This window comes from Peromyscus eremicus, chromosome 19, assembly GCF_949786415.1.
Source record: "Peromyscus eremicus chromosome 19, PerEre_H2_v1, whole genome shotgun sequence".
NCBI lineage: Eukaryota > Metazoa > Chordata > Mammalia > Rodentia > Cricetidae > Peromyscus > Peromyscus eremicus.
Genome location: NC_081435.1, coordinates 56,985,492 through 57,003,870, shown reverse-complemented (window position 1 = coordinate 57,003,870; position 18,379 = coordinate 56,985,492). Strand labels below are relative to the sequence as shown.

Below are 18,379 nucleotides of genomic sequence, written 5' to 3'. Positions count from 1 at the left end.
GCCTGTGTTTAATTGCTTTGAATCTTCTGTGAAATTTAGCTGACCTTACATGTGCTGGTGTGTTTCTGAGTTTTCTGTACCATTCCAATGGTCTCTGTGTCCCACTTTGTGCTGGTGTTATACTGTTCTGTTTACAAAAGTTTCATGAATTCATGATTGGGGAAGTCTGAGTGCTGTAATCCGGGCCTTTATTTTCAAAATTATTTTTAATTTGTTCAAGGTCCTTTTAAAATCCACATGAACAATAGTATAGACTTTTTTTCTTTATTTTACTTATTTTTGTACAGTGAACTTTATTGATGGTATTCAAGAGAGTAGGGCTCCCTAAGCTCCTTCCCTTCTTCGGGGAGTCTGAAATAGAAACCGTGAGCGGAGATGCTCTATGTGGGGGACTGAGTTCAGACAGGGACTCAGCAGCCAAGGGCCTCACTCTTCTTCTCATGTTCTTGATGGAGTAGGGTCTTGATGGCCCAGGGCTTCTTACTCCTTGAAGGCTATGTAGGCCATGAGGTCCTCCACTCTGTTGCTATAACTGTAGTTATTGTCATACCAGGAAATGAGGTTTACAAAGTTGTCACCTAGAGCAATGCCAGCCCCAACATCAAAAGTAGAATGGCTGTCACTATGAAAGTTGCAGGAGACAAGCGGTCCTCAGTGTAGCCCAGGATGTCCTTTAGTGGGCCCTCTGATTCCTGCTTCACCATCTTCTTGATGTCATAGTACTTGGCAGATTTCTCCAGGTGGCATGTCAGATCCATGAAAGACACATTGGGTGTAGGAACATGGAAGGCCATGCTTGTGAGCTTCCCATTCAACTCTGGGATGACCTTGCCCGCCACAGCCTTGGCAGCACCAGTGGATGCAGGGATGATGTTCTGGGCTGCCCCATGGCCATCACATCACAGCTTCCCAGAGGGGCCATCCACAGTCTTCAGCGTGGCAGTGATGGCATAGACTGGTCATGAGTCTTTCCATGCCAAAGTTGTCATGGAAAGTTGGCAGGGGGTGGGGTGAGAGTTAAGCAGTTTGTGGTGCAGGAAGCATTGCTGACAATCTTGTGTGAGCTTTCATACTTCTTGTGGTTCACACCCATCATAAACATGGGGCCATAAGCAGAAGGGACAGAGATGATGACCCTTTGGGCTCAAATTGAATTGGGTCCCTGTCTTCTCCATGGTGGTGAAGATACCAGTACACTCCACTACATACTTGGCACCAGCATCATCCCATTTGATGTTGGCAGGATCTTGATCCTGGCAGATGGTGATGGCCTTCCGGTTGATGACAAGTTTCCCATTCTCAGCCTTGACTGTGCAGTTGAACTTGCCATGTGTAGAGTCATTCCAGAACATGCAAATTACGGAGTTGAGGTCAATGCAGGGGTCATTGATGGCAACAATATACACTTTCCTATAATTGAAGGCATCTAAGATAATCCTACTGTCTGTAAACTGAAATAGCTAGACCTAGAAAGCAGTTTTCTCCACACTTTAAAGGCTGTGCATGAAAAACTCACGGTCAACGGCATGGCCAATGGGAAAGGCTGAAAGCTTTTCTCTAAAGTCTGGGAACAAGATCAGGACTAACTGTCCCCACTTTTCACCACCTGTGCCGAGTACTAACACTTCTATCCTGAGCAACTAGGCACGAACAAAATCTGTAAAGGGAAATCCACTTGGATTTAAGTTGGTCATCTTGTTGACTGTCTTAATCCCTCTTTTACGTTGTGTTTTTCTGTTGATTCTTTATGTTGAGTTGATCACATTTTTTAAGTGTTATGTCGCCCACTAGATCCTTAGATCTATGGGTAGATGAAAAGCTCTCCTCCAGCAGAAAGGGTTACAGAGCCCCTCTTGTGAATTATCTAGCTGCCAAGGACCATAGTCCTGCACTGCTCATCCTCCAGTCTCTCGAATGATTGTCCCCTTGGTGGTTTTAGGGATGGCCTGGTCTCATCTATAGTACTCAGCTGGAAATGAAAGCTCTGAGTTAAGATTCTTAATCCCTCATTTCATATTTCAAGCATCCCATTTGATATATATGAATCCATCTATTGTGAAGGTGCAAAGTACAAGTTACAGGGCTAACACTTAGTAGGGATTCAAACAACACAATTTTAGAATTTTGGAGGTAAAAGGAGTGTTATTGTGCAATCATTGATTCTAACTTTCTGTAGTGAATGAAGAAACAAGTCCAGAGAGAGCAAGTGATTTACTCAAGGTTACATAGGTTGTTGGTGATTAAAAGCACCTTCTTGGAGAGGCAATAAATACCATAAAACTGTACCATGGTGGTGACCTGAAGCTGCTGTATCTTTGCTCTCCATATGAAGAGGAAAAGGATTCAAGTGCCAGGCAATTTACGAGTGTAAAGACTGCAAAAGGAACGCTTAGCCTGGCTAAACTGCTTTCAAGTTCCTCAAATCCCTTCAGTCACAGTCTTTTACATAAAGTATCCGCTGTGCTAATTATAAAAAATGTCAGGTCTATGCACCAAAAACTCTCTACAAGGCAGAACTATAAGAAAATGAAACTTTATAAAATGGAGCTCTTAAATTTTGGTTTTTGCCTATCAACCATCCCCTCAATATAGTAGACACAGTTATTCTGACACCTGGATTTCATACAATTTAAAATCCATACCATTTTATAAATAGTTACTTTGGTTTTTTCAACAGTGTTTAAATAAATACATTTAAATCTTAGATTATAAACTAGTAATATGTCTTTATTTCTATTTTCTAATTTTAATTTTAGTATTTATTTTATCAAACTGCTTGTAGAACATAATTTAATGTATCAGTAGGCTCTACTTTTAAATATGCTTTTATCAGTGTACTATGTATTACAACATGTAAGTATCCCTGCAATATGAAAGAAAAGGAAATGAAGAATATGGATTTAGGCTGAGTTCTGAAAATATTATTCTTATGGTGGTATAGCTCAGTGGTAAACCATTTACCTAGTATGAACAAAGTCTCAGGCTCAGTCCCCCAAACACACACACACACACACACACACACACACACACACACACACACACACACACCACCTACAGATTAACTGCTCCTAAAATGAAAATCTTAAAACCTAGACACATTAGAAACAACCTCCATGACTTTCAAATACCCACTGTGTGCAGGGACCACAATGCTATTTTAGAAACAGAGAATCTACTAAACAAGAGAGAACATGGCAAAATATGTAGTTAGGAAACACAATGAAAAATAAATCCTCCTTGATAGTAACCCAACACTGTAAGACTGACTTGAAAGTGGGTGGGCCTCTTATGGTGAAAGTACCCTACAGAGAGACATTAGGAAAGAACTAATCTCATAGATGAGACAGCTCAGCACCACATCAATGCCAGAGCCCCACAACTAATTTTTAGAGTCAACAGGATTCTATATAAAAATCACAGTGCAATTATCTTTTGGACTTTATCTTTTTAACATTACCCTGAGTTTAAAAACAATTATATTGCCGTCAGTGAAAAAGAAAGGACAAACCTGGAAGAAAAAACAATTACATGGCATTTGATTAAGCATTTTAAATTCTTTAGGAATGTTATTTAATTTAAAAAAAATGTGTACAAGTAAGTTACAAAACAGCTAAATATCTTACAATCTAAAACAACAAATTAAATGATAGCATAATGGAAAACGTTTGAATTTCAAAATCGGTAAAGGTGAAATCAAGCACCTTCAAGTCGGCATGGGTTAGAGACATAGATTCTTTCATTTTCTCTGCCTGAAGTGTGGCAGTGTGACAGCAAGCTCATTTCTTCCACTCTCTCAACTTGGGGGACTTATATTTAGGGAATATCCACAAATATTCACTAATGTAGTGCTTACACCAGAGGTACTGCACTGGAAAAATGCCTCAGCCAGTAAAGCATGTGTTCTGAGAGCTTGGGGATCTGAATTCAGATTCCAAGGACCCTCATGAAGAGCCAGGTGGGGACAGGGGCATGCCTGCAGTCCCAGCACTGGGAGGTGATACAGAAGGATCCCTGAAGTTTGCTGGCAACCCCGATGAGTCTGTGAGTTCTGGGTTCAGTGAGACTGTCTGAAACAAACAAACAAACAAACAAACAAACAAACAGAAATGGTTAAGAGAGATTGAGAAAGACAACCAACATTGGTCTCTGGCTTGAACATACACCTGCTCACTAAGGGGCACACACACCTGAACACATACGCGTCCATATACATGTACCCCCCCAATACAGAAAAAATACAACAAATTTATAATGAAATTTATAAAATGTTGAAAAATAAGTATTGATATATTTATATGTGGGATATACTTACATGTTGGAAGGCTAGACAGTGTTTAAAGTTATTTCAAAGTAATGGCACAAAAAATACTCTGTTTTGCCTGTCTGTTTGTTTGAGACACGGTCTCACTATGTAGCCCTGGCTGTCCTGGAACTCTCTAGGTGGAGAGGCTGGCCTAGAACTCATAGAGATCCTCCTGCCTCTGCCTCCCAAGTACTGGGATTAAAGATGTGGGCCATCACACCTGCTAGACAATGCTCTTAATAATGTTGTTTGCCCAACGTTATTTCCATCTGAAAATATAAAAGTCAATACGCTTACAAAACTGAAAAAACCCTCAAGGTACTGACTGGATGGTCTCTAAGGGGCATATTTATGGATTTATTTTCTCATGTATACCTATTAATTTTCTAATTAGTTAAAGTTTACTAAGAGAGGAGGGCAAATGTGTGAAAAACATGAATTTTTATCCGAAGAACAAAACTATGGATGTATGCATAATTGCAACTATAGATATTTACATTTTGAGCAGATATTTATGCAGACAGGGCCACTTCATGTAATAAATCTGAAGTAAGATGCAACATTGTCCTCTGGGACATTTGTTCATGTCTGAGGACATTTGAGGTTTTATAAGAAGGGGATGAAGGAACTTGCTGTTGACACCTAGTGAACAGAGGCAAGAGATGGAGCCAAGTGTCCTGTAATGACCAAGTTAAAGATTTGTCCAGTCCTGATGGCAGCAGTGCTTGGACCAAGAAACACGATCAAGGGAGGGGACCAAGCAAGACCTCTGAGAACTGCAGTGCCCTCTCGAGCCGTCCAGAGCTTTCTGATGGGGGAAACCCATTGTAATCCTGTCTTTGTGTTGTCTCACCTGTAAAGTACAGTTAACACCACCCTTAAAGGGGATGGATGACTGAAAAGAGGCTGTGAGACCAGGTGGAGACGGCAAATGTATGAGAGTGGTTTCGAAGTAAGTTTTATTTGACATTGAGCGGTCATTGCTAACATGATTTTTTTCTCTTCTTTGATTCCAGTGTTGTATAAAGGTTTTGAAGACTGTAATGCATCCCTTGTGCTATGCATGAAGTCCAGACAGGGGTGTTTCCAGCAGCATGGCCATTATAATGGTCACCGAGAAGCTGTGATTGATTTCAAATACAAATTGCCCTTCCCTTTCCATGGTCTTTCCTACTGGGTTATTCAGATCTTTTCTTGTCCTTTTTGTCCTAAGATCCAGCAGTTCCCTGTGAAACTAACAGCACTTGCTTTGTGTAGCAAGGAGTTGCTAGAATTTTAATAAAGTACTTATGCTTAAGCTATTTATAAATCTAGATCCAAAATATTACAACATGGTGTTGTATGTATAGAACAAAATAGTAGGACATAATACTTTATGTCTTGACTTGCTCCATCTAATAAAGTTTTTCCCTTTATTTAAAGTGGATAAAGCACTTGTCATATAAGCAGGAGGACATAAATTTGAATCTCGGGAACCCATGTAAATCTGGGTAAAGTAGAATGTGTCTGTAAACCCAGTATTCATATGGCAAGATGGAAGATGGAGACAGGAGGACCTCCAGAAACTCACAGGCCAGTTAGTGTGGCTTATGCAACAGTGAACACCAAAGGGATACTGTAGCAAACAAGATGGTGGATTATCCTCTTAACTCCACACATGTACTCTGGCATGGGCACACACACACACACACACACACACACACACACACACACGCATGCATGAACGCACACGAACGTATCATATACCTACGTACATTTACATACATCATACACATATCCCTATGACATTTACTTCATGGTCATCTGTATTCTGTCCAATAATCCAAATAGATATAGGTCAAGGTGTGACACTGAGTTCTCAAGCATTTCACTTGCATGATCAGATTCCAGCTTCCAATGAGATCTCAAGAGTCAGGCCACTTTTGCCCTCTTTTTTCCCCAAGAACCACATTTTCTCTCTGACTAGGCGAATCCCTGTTGACTGTTCAGGTATCACACGAAGGTCATTCCTCTAAGATGCTCCACACCCTCACACTTAGGACAGGCTTCTGTTGTGTGTAGCCCTGGTACTTCCTGACCCACACCAGCTTTACAGCTGCATTATTCTTTTCTGACTATGAGCTCAGGTGAAGAACAGGGCAGGATGGCATTATATGCATCTTATTCAGTCTGGTACATCCAGTTCTTGAATCCGTGCCCACAACATAATTGGTGCTGATAAATACTGAGTTGAATAAATGGTCTTAGACTATCACCTTCCGAAGGGATGACTGGAAGCAGACTTTCTCCAATAAAAGGAGGGATTACAATACAGCCTTGTGCCACCCGTAACAAAGGTGGCATGTGAGTGGGTGCTAGAGAGTATGAGGGATGTCAGGTAGGCTTCAGGAGCCCTGCCGATGGCCAGAGGGAGGGAGAGCACTGGCTAGAGAAAGCATGAAGAGGCAGCTGGATCTGTGGGTTCCCTCCGGCTTTACACTCTTCAGGCTCTGCCTTACTCAGAGATCACACCAGAGATAATGAGTCCTGTGGCTAAAACAGCATGCCAAGCCTCAGTACCTCTTTGATGAACCCATTTTCTGTAACTTTGATGACACTGATATATTTTATGACGCCATTAAAGAAATGCATTCTGGAGATCTCTTCAAATACTTTTTTGAAGTGAAGATTTGTGTAGGCATGCCAACTAAATGCTTTTGATAAGGACTAGACTGTCCAATCTAATCGTGGCAGTGCATAGCCAGCTTTCCTTCCTGTGTTTAAGGACTGGGCATAGTTCAGTGATAGAGCACTTCTCTGGAATGTATTTAGCCTTGTACATCATCTCCAGCACTGAAAACAAAATAGTTTCTACATGCATATGTATGTATATGAGCTGGGATTTTTAGTGCTAGCTACCATCAGGACAAAAAAAAAAAAAAAGACTATACTGTGCTAGTTGGACCTCAGCTTTATCTTCTGGTGTTTTTGTTTGTTTATTTGTTTTTTTGTAATTATATTTGTCATAGTTTTACATTTCCTATGGTCTCCTACAGTTCAGACTGGCCTTGAACTCATGATATAGCTGAGGATGACCTTGAAGTCCTGATCCTCCTACCTCTTCCTACCAAGTGCAGAAATTACAGAGGTGTACCACCAAATCCAGTATATGTGGTCTTGGGGATCAAACCCAAGGCCTTCTACAATCTAGGCATGGACTCTACCAGCTGAGCTACATCTCCAACAATTCACTATTGTCTGATAGCACATAGCACAGAGACATAAGCTTCTCTTGATGACTAATCTGACACACAACTGTTCTTTTCACGGAGAAGCTTAACTTCTACACATGTGTGTTGAAAATGAATACTGCTTTAAACACTTTTACATACTTATTTTATTTAAAACATGGCAATGTTGACTTGACTATATACCTAAAATTCTCTACTTCTAGTATGTAATTTTTTTTAACCTACAAAAGAGTAGGAAATTTCCATTTAAAAAAATACTCAATAATACAAATGAAGAATATTGGGGGGCAGTGGAGATGGCTCAGTGGGTAAGAGAACTTGCTGCTGTTGCAGAGGACTTGGGTTCATTCTCAGCCCCCACCTGCTGGCTCACATGGCTTGCAACTCCAGTTCCAGGGGGACCTGACACTCTCTTCTGCGTTCTACTGGGTCTCACATGCATGTGAGGCACATAAACTAATGCAGGAGGATACACACACATAAAAACAATAAAAAATAAACAAGTTAAAAGGATAATTCTAAGTGTAGTGGTATGCTGACAAATTAAAAATTGAGGTTGGTAGATACATCTTTTAATTTAAAGCATGAATTGCAATAAACACCATACCACTGGAATTAGGAATGGAGTATTATGAATTTTTGTGTTATAAAATATTGTTTTGGTTTGTCAACAGTGTATTTGAGTACTTTATCAGGAAGCATTCTAATAAGTAGGGGTCCTCCTGCTGTTTGTTGAAAGTCTTAGGAGAGGTGGAGTGATTGTCTTGAGAGAGATCTGAAGTCCCGGCACAGCTGAACTTTGATAGATGGTGTCCTGCTTGTGTACCCAGCCGGTGTACCCTTCTTCTAGTTCCATTTTCATAATGTTAAATACACTGACAGCACCACAAAGCACATACATACAGTGCGACAGTGAAGTGTTGGACTCTAGAGTCTTCATTCGAATCCTGATTGTTTGATTAGCTCTCTGGCCTGCGTCAAGGTTTTTTACCTTTTTTTGTTGTTGTTGTGCTGCATACATATTTCAATTCCTTTCTCTCTCTCTTTCTTTCCTTCTTTTTTCTTTTTTATTTTTTTTTTTGAATTTTCGAGACAGGGTTTCTCTGTGTAGCTTTGCGCCTTTCTTGAATCTCGCTCTGTAGACCAGGCTGGCCTCGAACTCGCAAAGATCCACCTGGCTCTGCCTCCAAAGTGCTGGGATTAAAGGCATGCACCACCACCTCCCGGCTCGCTCGCTCTTCCTTCCTTCCTTCCTTTCTTTCTTTTTCTTTCTTTCTTTCTTTCTTTCTTTCTTTCTTTCTTTCTTTCTTTCTTTCTTTCTTTTTCTTTCTTTCTCCTCCTGTTTCCTTCCCTCACCTCCTTTTTAACCACCTCCCCTATCCACTCCTAGGAAAGGATAAGACTTCCCATGGGAATCAACAAAGCATGACATATCAACATGATGCAGGACTAAGCTCCTCCCCTCTGCATCAAGGCTGATCTAGGCATCCCACTATCGGGAATAGGTTCTAAAAAGCCAGCTCATGTACCAGGGACAGATCCTGGTCCCACTGCTAGGGGCCCCACAAACAGACCATGCTACACAACTGTCACCTACATGCAGAGGACCTAGTTCAGTCCCACATAGGCTCCTTAGCTGTTGGTCTAGAGTCCGTGAGCTCCCACGAGCTCGGGTCAGCTGTTTCTGTGGGTTTCCACATCATGATATTAACGCCTCCCCCCCTTCCTGATATAATCTCTCCTCCCTCTCTTCAACTGGACTCCCAGAGCTCACCCAGTGCTTGGCTGTGGATCTCTGTATCGGCTTCCATCAGTTACTGGATGAAAATTCTATGATGACAATTAGAATAATTGTAGCATGAATCTTTTTTTTTTTTTTTTTGGTTTTTCGAGACAGGGTCTCTCTGTGTAGCTTTGCGCCTTTCCTGGAACTCACTTGGTAGCCCAGGCTGGCCTCGAACTCACAGAGATCCACCTGGCTCTGCCTCCCGAGTGCTGGGATTAAAGGCGTGCGCCACCACCGCCCGGCTGTAGCATGAATCTTAACAGGTCTTATTAATAAAAACAAACCCAGGGCCAGGTATTGGGTTAAAGCTGGAAGATCAGAGAAGTAAAACAAGCCACAGCTTCCTCACCTCACCAATTCCTCAGGTGATCCTGTTTCCTCAGACTGGATGCCTCTCAGCTGAACTGTGATGCTCAAAAGCCTAAAAGCTTAACCAGCCTATAGTTCCTCGTCCTCACGCCTTAAATACCTTTCTGCCTCCTGCCATTACTTCCTGGGATTAAAGGCGTGAGTCACCATGCTTGGCTGTTTCCAGTGCAGCCTTGAACTCACAGAGATCCAGAGGGATTTCTGTCTCTGGAATGCTAGGATTAAAGGCATGAGTGCCACCATTTTCTAGCCTCTGTATCTTAACCAGCCAAAAGCTTTTAGTTTCTGTCCACACACCTTATATATCTTTCTGCTTTCTGCCATCACTCCCTGGGATTAAAGGCTCATTTTTCTGGGATTAAAGGCATGAGTCACCATGCTTGGCTGTATCCTTGAACACACAGAGATCCAGGTAGATCTCTGCTTCTGGAATGCTAGGATTAAAGGCATGTGCTACCACTGCCTCTATGTTTAATATTGTGGCTGTCCTGTTCTCTGACCCCAGATAAGTTTATTAGTATGCAGAATATTTTGGGGAACACAATACCACCACAACTATGTTTATAGAAGCATTAGATGCCCCTCAACCGAAGAATGGATAAAGAAAATGTTGTATATTTACAGAATGGAGTATTACACAGCAGTAAAAAACCATGACATCATGAAATTTGCAGGCAAATGGATGGAACTAGAAAAAAAATCATCCTGAGTGAGGTAATCCAGACCCAGAAAGACAAATATGGTATGTACTCACTCATAAGTGGATATTAGATGTAAAGCAAAGGATAGCCAGGCTACAATTCACAGCCCCAGAGAAGCTAGTTAACAGGGAGAACCCTAAGAGGGATGCGTGGATCACCCTGGGAAGGGGAAATAGATGGGACCTCTTGGGTAAACTCGGGGGAGGGTGTAGAGGGGAGGGGATGGGGGATGGGGGAGGGGGAAATGAGGGATCTAGATGTCTTTCACATCTTAAAGAAGGTTCTCAGTCTATAAAAGGAGGAATAGGCCAATGTTTCCTGATGAGATACTGTGTGCATTGGGAACACACCGTCTTAGTTGTCATGACTATTACTCAATGTGATAGATTGAACTGTGTCTTTCAAAAAAGATGTCTTGATGTACTAACCTCCAGTACCTCAGAAAATGACTTATTTGAAGAATCACATATGTGTAATTAGTTAAGATGAGTGATTATTGGGGCAAGGTGGGCCCCACATTGATGTGCTTGTATTCTTGTAAAATGGAAAAAGATGGGAAGGCATAACACAGGAAGGATATAGTACTCTGACAGTGACAGAAATGGGTGATACAAGTGATAAGCTAAGGAATCCTGAGATTTCCAGCCCTTAACAGGACCTTGGAAAGACAATAAAGATTTCGGCTTGAGTCTGGGAAGAGCAGGGTCATTCTGAGCCCTCAATTCTAGAATTCCCAGCTTCTAGAATTCACGAGGAATAATTTCTGCTTTAAGCCAGACAGTTTGTAGTCCTTTGTTATGGCAACCCAGGGAAATCAAACATACAGATTCTCCTTTTTTTTTCCCTACCCAGTACCAACTTGGTTACAACTGGGTTTGTTCTCCACCACTTTCTTCACCCTGATTTTATGCTATCTTATGTATTTTCATTGTTTAATATGTTTGGAAACATTGTTTTATACCCAGAGCTACAAACATTGTGTATGTTTGTGTGTGTGTGTGTGTGTGTGTGTGTGTGTGTGTATTTTTAAAATCATCAGACAAATAACAAAAAAAAAATCAAAACACAAAAAACTAAGAACCAATCTTGTGAGAGGTGGTGAAGATAATTTTGTTCCTTTCGAGCGTCTGAGAAAAGACTAGACAAGTGAATAACAGGAAGGTAAATAGAAGTTGGCCATGAAAACCATTATTTAGACAAGGGCTCAAATGAAGCCTTTCCTTGCCCAAGTCTAGCAACCCTGTGTTTAAGTAGGGAATTTTTGTATCACACTTTCCACGTTCTCAATATAGGCGAGAAACTAAAATCTCATTCGTTTTCCATGACAAGCTCCCAGGTTGCTCACTTGCCCTCCTTTGGAATCCCGTAGGTTTGTCCTCACAGGGTTAAGTCTTACCTCACTTATGAGTGAACATGTGAGGGTGGAAGTTTGCTTTTGTCTGTCTCCCCCAGAAAAAGAAATCTAAACCAAACACCAAGACTTTCAAGGAGGAGAGATGGCAGATGAGTCATCTCCCTCAAGTCCTGGGGTGTCTTTACCTTCCAGTGTCCTAAATTGAGATTAGCAGCCTCAATTTCTTTGATATTTTCTTATGCCACTAGAGGATTTTTTTTTAAGAGCCAGAAGGATGGATAATATAAATTTAAAATCATTATACATACTTTCATACCTATACTTATATATGCTGTGTTAATTATTTGAGACATGCTGCTATTTAATTCAATTTGAGCTAGAATTTGTTGAAAATTAGTCATTTGATTTATTTCCTTCCTTTTCTTTTTTTTTCTTTTTTTTTTTTTTTTTTTTTTTGTACTTCTCTTCTTCCTCCACCCCACCCTCAATCTTTTATTTTTCAGATAACGATGACGGGGAGAAGAAAGAGAGGCAGAGAACATACAAGCAGATAAAGGAGCTCTGCCCTCTATTATAATTGAAGCAAGCACCATTGTGTTCCAAATCTTAGCAAAACATGCCACAACCCTTAATACAAATATTTGTAAGGACATTGCCTATGATCACACATGGTTGAGTAAAATTGCCTTATGGCACAGTTATAACATAGTTTGTTTATTTATATATACAATGCTAGGAATGGAACCCACGGCCGTTTTCATCCTAGACAAATGCAGGATCATTGAGTGTGACCATTCTCACCCTCTGATATTCTAATAGATGTTTATTCTTCATTCTTAGAAATCAAGTGTAGATTGAACAGAGAGAGGGCTTGGTGGGAAAAGTGCTTGTGGCCAAGCCTAAAGACCTGAGTTAGATTCCCAGGACCCACATGGTAGAAGGCCAGAACTAACTGCTGCAAGGTGTTCTCTGACTACCACCTGTGTGTCACAACCCATCCAGATAAATATACAAATAAATACAAATAAGCAAATGTAAAAGAAATTTAGAAAAGTAAAATATGTGGGTAAGTACAAGAATTTAAAAACTAGATGAACCCCATTTTAACATCTTGGCATGAGACACAGACATGATGCATATCTTTGCCTAAATTTTTGGAACAGTTGTGATTTTGAAAAGTATTAATTTACTTAATAAACACGTATCTGACACTTTCTGGTTGTCGGGCATTGTTTTAAGGGCTTTTCCAGTACTTATGTATTTAATCCTCCTCTAAGGCTTAGGTGGTATCAGAATTAGTCCCAGTTTAATAAAAGGAGGATGATCAGAGGAGCTAAGTACAAGGTCATCACAGGCAGTCTGGTTTGTCATCAATGTTGTAAACCACGGAGCTATTACTATGCTTCACAAGTGACATTTTTCTTAATAACACCTTTTTATATGTACTTTCTCAGGTTACATATCACGGTTAAAGTGAAACACAAAAGTCCACTTTGTCAAGTGAATTTTTGTCTTGCTAACTTATCTTGTATGAAGAGTCTCTAGAAACAATTTTTCCGCAAAATAAATTCTATGCATCATTTCAAAAATTGTCACTGTGATAGGTACAAAATATAAACATATGAACTTTCCTCTTGAGAAAAAATGATTTTGATAATCCTTTATCTAAGAGGCTTTCTACTATAAAACAGTCGTAACCTTATATATGAAGTTTGTATCCAAAGCTGTACTCTTGCTTTGAATCAATTAAGATGTCATGTTAAGCGTTGGCTCTTTGGTCTCCAGCATGAAAGAAGGAAGAGAAAAGGAGGAGGAAGGGGAGAACAAGGAGGTGGAGGAAGAGGAAGAGGAGAAAGAAAAGGAGGGGGGGGCCAGGTCCTTTATTTCAAGAAAGGCAGCCTTACCCACAGTTTTGAGGTTTTCCTTCTCCTCCAGGCTGTTTTCCAGGGAGGAAGCAGGGACCATGCAGATTGTTAGGCAGTAACAAGGAGAGCCGCGTCACACCCACCCACCAACTACAAGTTGACTTGATGAGGGCCAGCAGTGTCCTTGGGGACCAGCATACCAACTGTTGTTACATACCAACTGAATGCCCAGTTCTACACGCAAGGTGATTTTTTTTTTTTCTGATTTGTAGTTTAACTTCTGACACTGGAGTCAGAGGACAGACTGAGGGTGGACACACAATCCAATCTCATCTCTGCATGAAAACCTTTGCCTTGAGAGAATCATCAGCTCATTTCTACAGCTTTCTTGTATTTTCTCTGCCGTGATTAACACAGATGACAGTTCTTGGAGAAAGTGTGGGCCAGGCATGGCTTCTTTTATTTCATGCTATTTTAATGACTGCAAAGTTTTCAGAACTACCTACCGAAGATTTGTTTGGGGCTAGAGTAATCTTCGGAGGTAAAACGGAGTGATGTTATACATGCCTCAGCAGAACTAGCCTTGAGCATCCAGACCCGGATTAAAACAGAGCCAAGCAGAGAGTGACTCCTACCTGCTGTGCCCCCTCCGGGGAAGTGCATCCAATAACCACAAACTTTATCTCCACTCCCAGAGGACTGTGGGAGTGAGATGACTCAAAACAACGTCTCAGAGAACAAGCTGTTTCTTTTAGACGCAACAAAGGCACGGTAGCGAATAACAATACATTCTAGTGGCAGAGGTGATGCCATGAACAGATGACCTCATGCCCATTGTGATATTCCTCCAGGGCTTTCGGGGAAGGTCTAAGAAGCAGATTAACCTGAATGGCTATTCAGTCCTCTCCAGAAAGCCCTGTCTATTTTACCTCTCCTTTTTTTTTTTCATGAATGGATCCCTAGCAGATGTGCAACAAGCGTGGGAGGGTGTTGACTCAAAAAATGTGAAAGCTTTCACAGGAGGATGGTCCAAGCACAGCCGCCCTGCTGTGAGCACCGAGAACTATCTGCTGGGTATTTGGGAATGTGTTGTTTGTATGGGTTCGTGTGGGAGTGTTCACCTGTGCTAGAGTATACGAAGGAATATGAGCGAGGCCGTTTCTTTATGTGGTTGTTGCGGATCTAAATTTGCAGAGCGGGCACTTTACCAACTGAGCCTTCTCCCCAGCCCCTGCGTGTTTTGAAGGAGTTTCTGTTTTACAACAAGCAGGGGTGTCTCCCGCTTATGCAGCAGGCAGCTTCTCCAGGATTCTAGCCTGTGGAAGATCGCCCCTTCAGTTGGCATTTACCCACTAGGAACCTGCTTCCTCCGGCTTCAGCAGCAGGCGTGGGCCAAGTGATTGGTTAAACCGGTCTAGATCCGAGGCATCAATTTCCAGCTGCAGACAGGTCCAACCATAACCTAGCCCCAGATAAAGTCTCCCCTGTTCTGAGGATTTTGCTCATTGGATCATTTGTGTCTGAAAAGTGGAGAAGGTCATTTCTGAGGAACGCTGGGAATGCTGGCCTCCAGCGTTTTGGATGGACTAAGGTGCGTCTTTCTACTTCATAGTTTTTAGTCCCCCGTGGGCAGGCTGAGGAGATCTGCATTCCTAGGGTTTTTGCTATAAATGGTCCAATTTTGCTTACATTTGGGCTCTTATGAAACCTCATCTGGAAAATAGAGAGATACTTTTTCAGTCCACAGTAGTTCTTCAATCTGGGAAACCAATCCTGGCGACGTTTAACGCTGTTGGCACTCATTTCACAGGTGACTACTATATACACGAGTCTCCTCTACACCAGTCTCCACAGAATGCCGACAAGGACGTGAGGTCATCAGGTGGCCTGGACAGGGACCTGGACAGGGAAGGGAAGATAGAATTTGGAAGGAGTGAAAGGTCATAATGCAGTCTCTGTAGAGACACTACAGCCAATGTTAAGGGGGAAGTCAAAGGCTAGAGGACTTTTCAGAGATTCTATGTTGGGGCATTAGTGGGGCTGTAGATCTCTGTACCAATCAGTCACTTACTCTTGACTATGTGGGGCAGAGGCCATCAAAACAAAAGTATCATGAGTTGAGTCTGTTGACACTGGAACGTATGTGTGGTAGGAGGTGACATGCAGTAGAATGGAAGATGGAGTTGATAAGCTGAGCAGAGCACATACCCATGTTTTCAAATGAAGTCAGAAGGGGCAGAATCAGGGAAACTGGTTATGAGATGCAGGCATACAAACCCAAAGGTCCTTCTGTGGTTGGGATGGTTGCTGAGAATGTGTACATCGTGGGCATGTTTGATGCACCAGCATGAACTTGGTACATTCTCATCAGAACCGAATGTCCCATGTACTATTGTCCCCCTTTTTTTTACTGGTGGGGAAGCTGACACAGGGCTAGTGGATGGCGCAGCTAAGTTACTCGCTGTAAATTTGGGTCCTTGGTCTGTGCACTTGACCACTGTCTGATCCTGCCTTTCTGAATGTGATTTCCCCCAGTTGGTCATGAATTGTCTTCAGTGTCACATATGGGTGGACTCTGTAGGAACTAGGGAGGGGTAGCAGTACAAACAGTGACACAGTAGGATATCTGGAATAGGACTAAGACATAATGGGAAGGTTGAGATGGGAATCAGAAGGATCTCATAGTCATGGTTCAGGATAGGGATGAAGGGCTTCACTGTGTAAAGGTCAAAGGGAATGATACCAGCTAATTGAGGGTGAAGATGGGTCTTCTTGTCTTCCAGGGACCCTGTGATGATCATTTCTTTCACTTACATAGCCATCACTTCCATCCATAAAATTATTCTTGGTCAGTTCTAGAGTTAGCGATATCTTAGATTTGAATGCACAACCTTCTGAGATTCCATCTCATTGTGTATAAAATGGGAGAGGATTGAAAGTCAGTGCATGTGAAATGTCTACCATTGTCCCCAGGGACACCAAAATCCAAATAAGTGTCTGCTTCTTCCTTCTTGTAGTTTCTCTACCCTTCCCCATTCTGCCCTTATCACATAAGAGGTAAGAGATACACAATAATTGTTTGTTAATTAGGTAATGTAAGTCTAGGCTTACACTAGTGTGCATTGTCTTTGAATACAGTTCTATTGAGGAAACTGAACAAACTAACCCATTCTCAAGGGTCCCCTCATGACCTCCCATTCTAGAACTATGGGAAACTGGCACACCGAAGGCAAAGGCCACCTAGGTGCTGACAGACACCAAGTCTACATGAGCTCTCAGAGCACTGTCAGCTCCGACATTTAGTACAGAGAGCAAACAAGTGCAGTGGAAGATGTCATCAGAAGTGGTGGGTGGCACAGTGAACAAGTGAATGACTGAGAAGGAGTGGATCACTCAATCGCCATAGATAGAGAAACCATCCAGCAGATATTATCTGCTGGATGCAGCTGTGGATAGGAGACCTCACAGCCTGCCTGAGACTTCCAGGCCTGTCTCTATACTTTCTGTAGCCTTAAGAAAATTCCTTCCGTCTTCTTTGGGCTTTAGCTTCCATTGGTAACTCTGACCATTGTTGAGTAGGTATCATGTGGCAGGTATCATTTGATTTTAATAATAGCCCTAAAAAGTAGATGCTGTTATTCCTCCATTGTGAAATATTGGGAGACTGCCTTGAGGAACGTTGGTGAAAGCTGGGATTCCAGTCAAGATCCTTTCATTCTGGAGTTTATGTGTGCTGGGTTTCATTGTCTCTTGTACTCTAGAAAGAAGAGGAAAATCTCGTGAAATGCGTGAAGCAATGCTGTGGAAGCTTCAGTCTCATGCTCACAGTACTTGTTAGAAAGTGGTAAAATACTGCAATTACACTACACGAAGCATTGATTGACTTTCTCAACTGCTTCTCACTAAAAGCATAGCCTCCACCCACACATTTCAGTTTGTTAGATGAAGTGACCTAATATATCCTTAATATTGTCTTGAAAATTATGAATCAGGGATTCATTACAAGCACGTATTGCTCATCTCAAACTGGCAAACACCCAGAACAGTTTTCTATATTCTCACAAGGCTCCAAACTAATGGAGCCGGCCCTCCGAACCACCCAGGAGAACGCGAAAGCGTCAAGACTGAGTACAACACCCGTGCACACCTGCATGTCATCAGTGAAGTCATTAAGTGAGCAGCCTGCCATCATGTCTGCTCATTGTCAGCACGGAAGAGGAATTGACAGTGTTGAGACAGGCTGTCATGGGAGGAAGAGCGCATCATCAGCCAGAGCATCCATTCCAGTGGAACCCCAGTCCTTGAGGAGCTACAGCAAAACCAGTTGCACAGAATGTCCGAGGACGTGGGGAGTTCTCCACTCTGCTTGCTCCCACACAAGAGGTGTGGGCACATGGAAAACAGACAAAGTACCAGATGGTGACATTGATGAAGAAATGGCCGCTGTGCTGAGTGAAAGTGAGAGTGTGGATGGGACCAGGTTCTGTTTGTGAAGATAAGAACTGATTCTTTTTTTTTTTTTTTTAAGAACTGATTCTTACTAGTCACCTATAAACATCTAATAGGAATCACAAATAAGCCAGGTTTGGACCCCATAGGGTCAAGCAGCTCATCTCTCTGTTAGGACACATTAAGAACTCACAGAAAATATGTAAATAATTTCAGTGGACAAAACAAGAAGATAAAACAGCGTGTATATGTTTGTGGGGGTGTGTGTGTGTGGATGTTGGTGTGGGTGTTTGGGTGTACATGACCACATGCCTATGCATAT

The 18,379-nt window shown here is 41.9% G+C and overlaps 1 long non-coding RNA gene across 1 annotated transcript; it reads right to left on the bottom strand.

Moving 5' to 3' along the window:
• Positions 1-227: 227 nt before the first annotated feature.
• On the bottom strand, positions 228-14,555 carry LOC131895731 (uncharacterized). The gene is made up of 3 exons (XR_009375250.1): positions 14,244-14,555; positions 13,648-13,679; positions 228-1,969 (listed from the first exon to the last, which is right to left on the bottom strand). It is a non-coding gene; the product is annotated as an uncharacterized LOC131895731 (long non-coding RNA).
• Positions 14,556-18,379: the final 3,824 nt, after the last annotated feature.